At 43.7% G+C, this 7,106-nt stretch overlaps 1 long non-coding RNA gene across 1 annotated transcript; it reads left to right on the top strand.

The window, feature by feature from the left end:
- Positions 1 to 203: 203 nt before the first annotated feature.
- Positions 204 to 2,914, top strand: LOC118943927. The gene is made up of 2 exons (XR_005039278.1): positions 204 to 542; positions 2,053 to 2,914. It is a non-coding gene; the product is annotated as an uncharacterized LOC118943927 (long non-coding RNA).
- Positions 2,915 to 7,106: the final 4,192 nt, after the last annotated feature.

The following is a 7,106-nucleotide window of genomic DNA, read 5'->3' as shown; positions in this document are numbered from 1 at the left end:
TGTGACTGAGGACAGCGCACACACCTAATCTCCTTTTTAGCTGAACATTGTGTGGCAAAGAACAAGACTCAGAGGGATGACGGACGGCCCAACAGGGCCAATCCAAGAAGACTACACCTCAGCCTGAACCAACCCGAAGACCCGATCTTCTAGAATCAACCTACTTTCTGTTCTGTATATGAGACATGTGCACTCTGTTATCTGCGCTCTTTTCTGCTGGTTCCTTAAGAACCGAATGAAATGGGCCCGTATACGTTGTACCAGATATCTTTACTCATAATTAAACTGTCACTTGTCATACAATAGACCACCTTGTCTGAATCGATCCTTGACCGGCTCACCCTCCTACATATCCCATTATTAACAGAAACTTGGTAGCAGAAGGATGGTTTACTAACGACCCAGTCCAGAGTGGTTGATGTGGGTGTGAGGGGGCGAGTTGGTGAAAGGACGGTTCCCGGAGGACAGGTGAAAACCATTCGGGGGTGGACAACAATTCTGCTCAACTCGGGAAACTGATCTCTGGTCGACCACAAAATAAGGTAAGCAAAACCTGTTTTATCAAACTTTGCATATTGTCGAATAGTCATACCAAATTACGATCAGTAGTACCGAGTGTGGGTAAGAATTTTTGTGTAAATTTTATATAAATAATGGACTTGAAATTGACAGTGAAGTAAACATATGTGGTAATTAGAATATCCCGATAGTCCGGCATGAGAACGGTCCGGTGGCAGACACCGGTAAGGGATGAGTAGTAGTTAGAATATTCCGATAGTCCGGCATGAGAACGGTCCGGTGGCAGACACCGGTAAGGGATATTTAGTAGTAGACCTAATATTAATAGAATATTCTGATAGTCCGGCTGTGAACGGTCTGGTGGCAGACACCAGTAAGGAATAAATAATATAGTCTAGGATAGATTTTCACCGATAGTCCGGCTAGTGACCGGTCCAGCTGTGTCTGGTAAGGTGGTCTATTATTGAGTATTGATGTGACCAGGATTATATTCTATGTATAAGTGATATTCGTTCGGGCGTCTGAAAAAGGGCGTGATCAGTTTTATCATTAACATCTGAGTATGATTCGATCATTCATCTGCAAAAGATAAATCCAATTAGTGTTTTAGATAGAACCAATAGCCGGTAGTGTCCGGTGAGGTTAAAATCCAATAGCTGGTAGTGTCCGGTGAGGTGTCTACAATAGATTAATGTATGATTAAGATATGTTGGACTGAAAAGTCCGCTTTGTGTTGTGGCCAGAATGAATGTGATAAATGTACTAATGTGTGATGTCATAGAATAAGATGTTCTAATTGAACAATTGTGTTTAAAACTATGTCCATGTAATAATATTTGTGTGTTGACTATAGACTAAATGTAAACGGCGTTTCACAAGTCCCTGATATTATTACCAATATTTAAAATTATTGTGAGAAAAGTATTTCCTAAAAAAAAAAAAAAAAAAAAAATCTATTATCCAAATTGTTAAAACATAGTTTATGTTGATAATCATTTCCTGAATTGGTGGCTCGTGTTTAATCATTAAAACATTATTGTTTAAAATTCTGGATATATGACGGAGAGGCTCTGAGTTAAGACAGAGTACGAGTAATAGTGTCTCCTAAGAATACATCACTGGCACGAGCCAGTGACGGGCTAAGTATATCCAAAGAGTGTACAAAATATTTCTAAAAAAACACGTCAAATCAGCACCTAAGACAGGTGGAGGAGAGGTTTGGCATTACACACAAGTTTGGCTCTGTGTATAGGCCGCAATCGCAGGGCCTTGTGGAACGCTGTAATCAAAATCTGAAAGCTAAAATAGCTAAAGTATGTGCAGGAACTAAATTGACCTGGGTGGAAGCCCTGCCCCTGGCACTGATGGCCATGAGGTCCTCACCAGGTGCAGGGACACATCTTTCACCCCATGAAATAATGACAGGTAGAGTAATGCCAGGGCCACCAAGAGAGGGAGGTCATATGCCCCCTCTTGATGTGCACCAAATAGGGATGTCTGACTATGTGAAGAAATTGACGGAATTGTCTGCAGCTCTCTCCAAACAGATACACCGTGTCGCAGAGAGGGAGCTGACTGACGTCCCGGAACAACCAAGGGTAAAAGTTGGGGACTGGGTAAGGATCAAGGTCCACAAGAGAAAGTGGGCTGATCCCAGGTGGACTGGACCGTACGAAGTGAAGGAGGTTACTTCACACTCAGTCCAGGTCAAAGGTAAATTAGGCGCACCTTGGCACCACCTGACACATTGTACACCAGCCCCAACCCCTGCCAGAACTCTGGCTGAAGTAAGAAGTGATTTACTCACATCCAATTCGAATTCAAATTCTGACATCCCTCCCGTCTGATCATGTGGAGGAGACTCCCATCCTCAGATGATAGGGACACTAGAGTAGCACCATGGGCTAGAAGGGCTAGGAGACCATGGGAAAGACTGGGTTGTTCTGGCCCATTGTTTGTCCTAATTATAGTCAATGTTGTTTTGACATTGGGAGTAATGATATGGGCAGCCCAGCGTATAATCACTGACCAGGAACAGACTACCCAGCTAAACATCACCAATGCTTCAATATTCTCGGATACGCATGTTCTGTCTAAACGTCAAGTTCAGAATAATGACTTTGAGTGTACTGCAGAATTGATTAGGTCAGCTACTCTGTGTATCCCGCCTAACGCTACTACCACTGTTATACTTACCTGGGGTGTTATTGGAAGCCCAGGTGGCGGTTATGGTACTCATGCAATCAGTTGGTCTAGATCAGTGTGGTACATGACAGAAGGGGGGTATAATAAATGGACGTGGAAGAATTTAGTGGCAGAGACTGGTCCTGACTGGTCTAGCTGGACAGTGCATCAGATGGCACTCCTGTGGCGGAGCAGGTTGACGTTAACTAAAGTTACAACTGGTTTGAAATTGGTAATCAAACACAGGGAAGGTGGTATGACTTATGACTTCCATTGTAACTTTCCTTTGTGGTCTGATCAGCCTCATTGGAAAGCCATTTGGATGGAGAATCTAGGGTAATTTGTAATACTGATATTAAGGTAATTTAATACAAAAATGCAGTGAAATTTACATTATAGTGTCAATATATTTTCTCTGATGAACGTGGTGTGAAAATTTAGCTAGGATAAGTTTTATTTATGGTGGACTCATGTTAAGTATTTGGGACATATTTTGAGCCAACAGGGCAGGGAAGAAATTGAGATATTTGTGTTTGGTTTTAACACCTGTGTATAGGGGGTGCCATTTGAATATTTAATTTGTGGTCATGGGTAATACGGTTTGTTTTTATTTTTTAAGGTAAATTAATTATAGTGGGGTTTAATTAACCTATATAAGGACTTTAGAAAGTGCCACCATAGACATGTTTTTCAAAAAAAAAAAAATCCATGAGTTTAGATAAAGCCAAACAGTGAGACATTTAGTTCAAATTTGGAAACATGAGAAAACGAGCTACAGACAGATAAGGGGAAAAGGCAGACAGAAGAGCCCTCCCCTGCACTGCAGAGACCTTGAAGGTTGGAGAGCAGAGAGGAGAAGTTTGAAAAGGGAGCCAGGACGAGCAAAGATAACAGAATGTGTAGATAACAGTTACTGAGTGGAGACAAAAGGGATAATTGGACATGTGGAAAATGAAAGGGGCGCTCCTACATGATAATGTCAGAACAGAAGGATAATATACTAATCTTACCTAAGTCATTATTTAGAGTAGGTAAGGTTGTTACCTGGGCAGAGCCAGGTATCAAAAGGGGGATGGGTAAATTGTGGTCTAGGATAGGATGGGGCCTATTGGATAAGAAACTAAAGATATAATCAGATAAAACATATGAGACACTGTTTGTTAACCAAGCCTGTATGTCCAGGATTTTATGCATTACAGGTGAACTACAGGTGAAGTCACTCAATCCAGTCCCAGAGGCTTGTTGGGGGGACCATACAAGGACTCCTGGTGACAGCTAGCTGAAAGAGCTACCCGGATTCATATCGCACGGGGAAGGGTAGGACACTGACACTGTCGAACAATAAACAGTGTTCGAGAGGAGAACTGGAATTAACAGGATTCCGGGGGCCATCTCTCGAATGAAGTAACCCTCCCTGTCCTGTCACCCCTGTTTTTGTTCATAGAAGTGAAGATGTGTCTGGCTCTTGCTAGTGATGTGTTCTCTGGGAGAGGGTGGGGCTTTACAGGAGTGTCAGTGTACCTGTGTAATGGGGGAGGGTGTCCATATGGGGATTACATGATAACCAACTTGGGACAATTCTAGGATTGGAGAAGAGGGTATTCTTATAGCATAGGGGATCCCACAAAGGTGGATAGGTTTTCCATCATATGGGGAAAACCTGGTAGCACTGTTGAACTTTGTAAAGGTGATGAAATCCTACTAACCATCAAAACTATTAAGCTCTCTGATGCAGGCACTTACACCCTCGGACTACAAAGGACCGGGACAGACACGATGGGTGTGTTTTCTATTAGGGAGCTGCCAAAACCAGAGGTCCCAGACGAACCAGGGCCAGACACACTCCTCTACCACCCCTGGACCGAACCTGCCACCTACCACCACTGTGTTAAAAAATCCTATTCAGGTAATTAATGTTAGAGACTACACAGCTATTGATCAATTAGGCACTGAGACTGGTTTTGATGGTAGGGACAATTTGTGGCTGTCTTATATGAGGTACACAGCTAAAACCATGAGAAGAAAGGACTGCACTATTTGTAGTCATGCTAGACTTGTTCTGGCTACACACCCATTTGCTATAGGAGAAGGAGAAGGGTGGTTGTGTATTCTGAGAGGTTTTTACCAGGTTCAGCCCAATTCAACCCTCTGTTCCTCTTTGAGCCTTGTGTTTCCTACAGTACCTCCTCATCGGGCCCCTTGGGGTGTTAAGGCATATGGGGGCAATTACAGTTGCATCACGGGTACAGGTAGTGGCATGGACTATGGGAGATTGCCTGAAGCTGATTGCAGCAGTAACATAACCATTTATGCCACTTGGCCAGTTACAGGCCTAAACCAAACTAGTGGTCTGGCTGATGTGTGGTGGATATGTGGACCCAAAAGAGTACTGAGACCCATTCTTAGAGGAGACTGGCAAGGTATGTGTGCTCTGACCAGTTTGATAATTCCACTGACCATTGTTGATGTTACTTCTGAACAGCTGTTGGGTTCTGTATCCAGGGGACCTGAAAACATTCCATCCCATGGGAGACATAGATGTAGTGCTCCATGGACAGAGGATGTAGTTGACATACACACTAACCTGTTGGGAGTGCCAGTGGGGGTTCCTCATGAGTTTCAGGCCTTGGGTAGGAATGATGGACTCTGGCACTTGCTACCTATTATAGGTCCAGCCATAGTGGATGCTAGACAGACTGCATGGATCAGTTATATCTACTATAATCAACAGCGTTTTGTGAATTACCCCCGTGATGCACTCACTGGTCTGTCTTAACAGCTTGAGGCCACATCTAGGGTTGCCAGACAGTCTGCAAGATGTTCGGTGAACAATGTTGCACGTATATTCCTAATAACACCACTCCAGATGGTGGTATAGCTAAGGCCTTTAATGGGCTTGGTGCACTATCTGCTGAGATGAGGACCATGGCGGGGGTGGAGGAGTCTGGACTGTTCTTTTGGTTGGGAGCCTGGTTTGGTAAGTACACTGGTATGGTGGTTACTGGATTTCTGACCCTAATTCTTGTATTTGTATTATTGATGTGTTGTGCTGCTTGCATCATACCGTGTTTTAAGAAGTCTGTTACAGATGTGACTCTAACATGTTTAATCCCATTAATGACTACGGATAACCCCAGTTGTAATTGCTCTGCCTGGGATGCTGTCTATCCCATGACTAAATCTACTGCTAGGAAACCATTGTTTTCCAACAAGGTTGCCAGGGCACATTTCACCTGTGTCAAAATGACGGGAGGCGGTACTAATGTGGGACAGGTTCCTGGGAATTGGTGTCTGGATACAATCAACATTGTTAGGAGTTTCAGTCCAATATCCAGAACAGATGTGAGGTGGTGGTGTGGCAACACTGTCCTGTTTGATAAATTACCCTCCAATACTACTGGAAGCTGTGCACTTGTTACTCTCCTTTTGCCTGTTTCTATCTACCCTACAGAGGCTGGAGACCTCATCCTTAGGGTCCAGAGGGTGAACCCTGAATATTGGAGGGGACGTTCCAGGCGTGCCACCACCCCATCTAGTGGTGATCCGACGTACATAGACGCCATTGGAGTCCCAAGGGGAGTTCCTGACGAGTACAAGTTGGTGGATCAGGTGGCAGCTGGGTTTGAGTCCTCCATTTGTTGGTGGTGCACTGTTAATAAAAATGTGGATAGAATACATTCCAGAATCGCATTGCAGTGGATATGCTACCGGCAGAGAAAGGTGGAGCTTGCACTATGTTTGGTGAACAGTGTTGTATTTTCATCCCTAATAACACAGCCTCCGATGGTAGCTTGACCGTAGCCCTAGAAGGTTTGAGGACTCTTAATGGTAAAATGAAATCTCATTCTGGGATTGATACCTCAATGTGGGACTCCTGGATGAGTGCCTTTGGTAAATATAAAACCCTGGTCTCCTCCATTTTGGTCTCCATTTCGGTGTTCGCGGTCATTTTGGTTCTCTGTGGATGCTGTTGCATTCCATGTATCCGTTCCCTCACCACTAGGGTTATCTCTAGAGCTATTGACCCTTCCCCCCTTTCCCAGATGTTTCCTCTGCTTGCTAATGACCTGCCCAAATTTGAGGATGAGGTTGAGAGTGCCTACTAGGTTTTGTTTTTTTTTTCATGAAATGCTATGACTGCTGAAATAAGGGATAATGAGTGACACCCTAGTGGGTGTCAAAAAGGGGGGCTTAAATTTCACATCATTTTCTTTTGTTCTGTTTTTCAATGAGCTGTTGTTCTCTTTTGGCATGAGGGTTGCAAGTTCCTAGGTGGCTGGTAGCCAATCTAGTACATAGTGGGATCGAATGGAGAACATGAAGGTATTTTCAACTTTGTAATTGTTAGCCTAGTTTATGTCACATCTCTTAGGAGATGTGAAGAGAGGGAATCACAAAACTTT

The sequence above is a fragment of the Oncorhynchus mykiss genome, chromosome 23 (genome assembly GCF_013265735.2).
Source record: "Oncorhynchus mykiss isolate Arlee chromosome 23, USDA_OmykA_1.1, whole genome shotgun sequence".
Lineage (NCBI taxonomy): Eukaryota > Metazoa > Chordata > Actinopteri > Salmoniformes > Salmonidae > Oncorhynchus > Oncorhynchus mykiss.
This window is presented reverse-complemented; position numbering and strand designations above follow the sequence as displayed.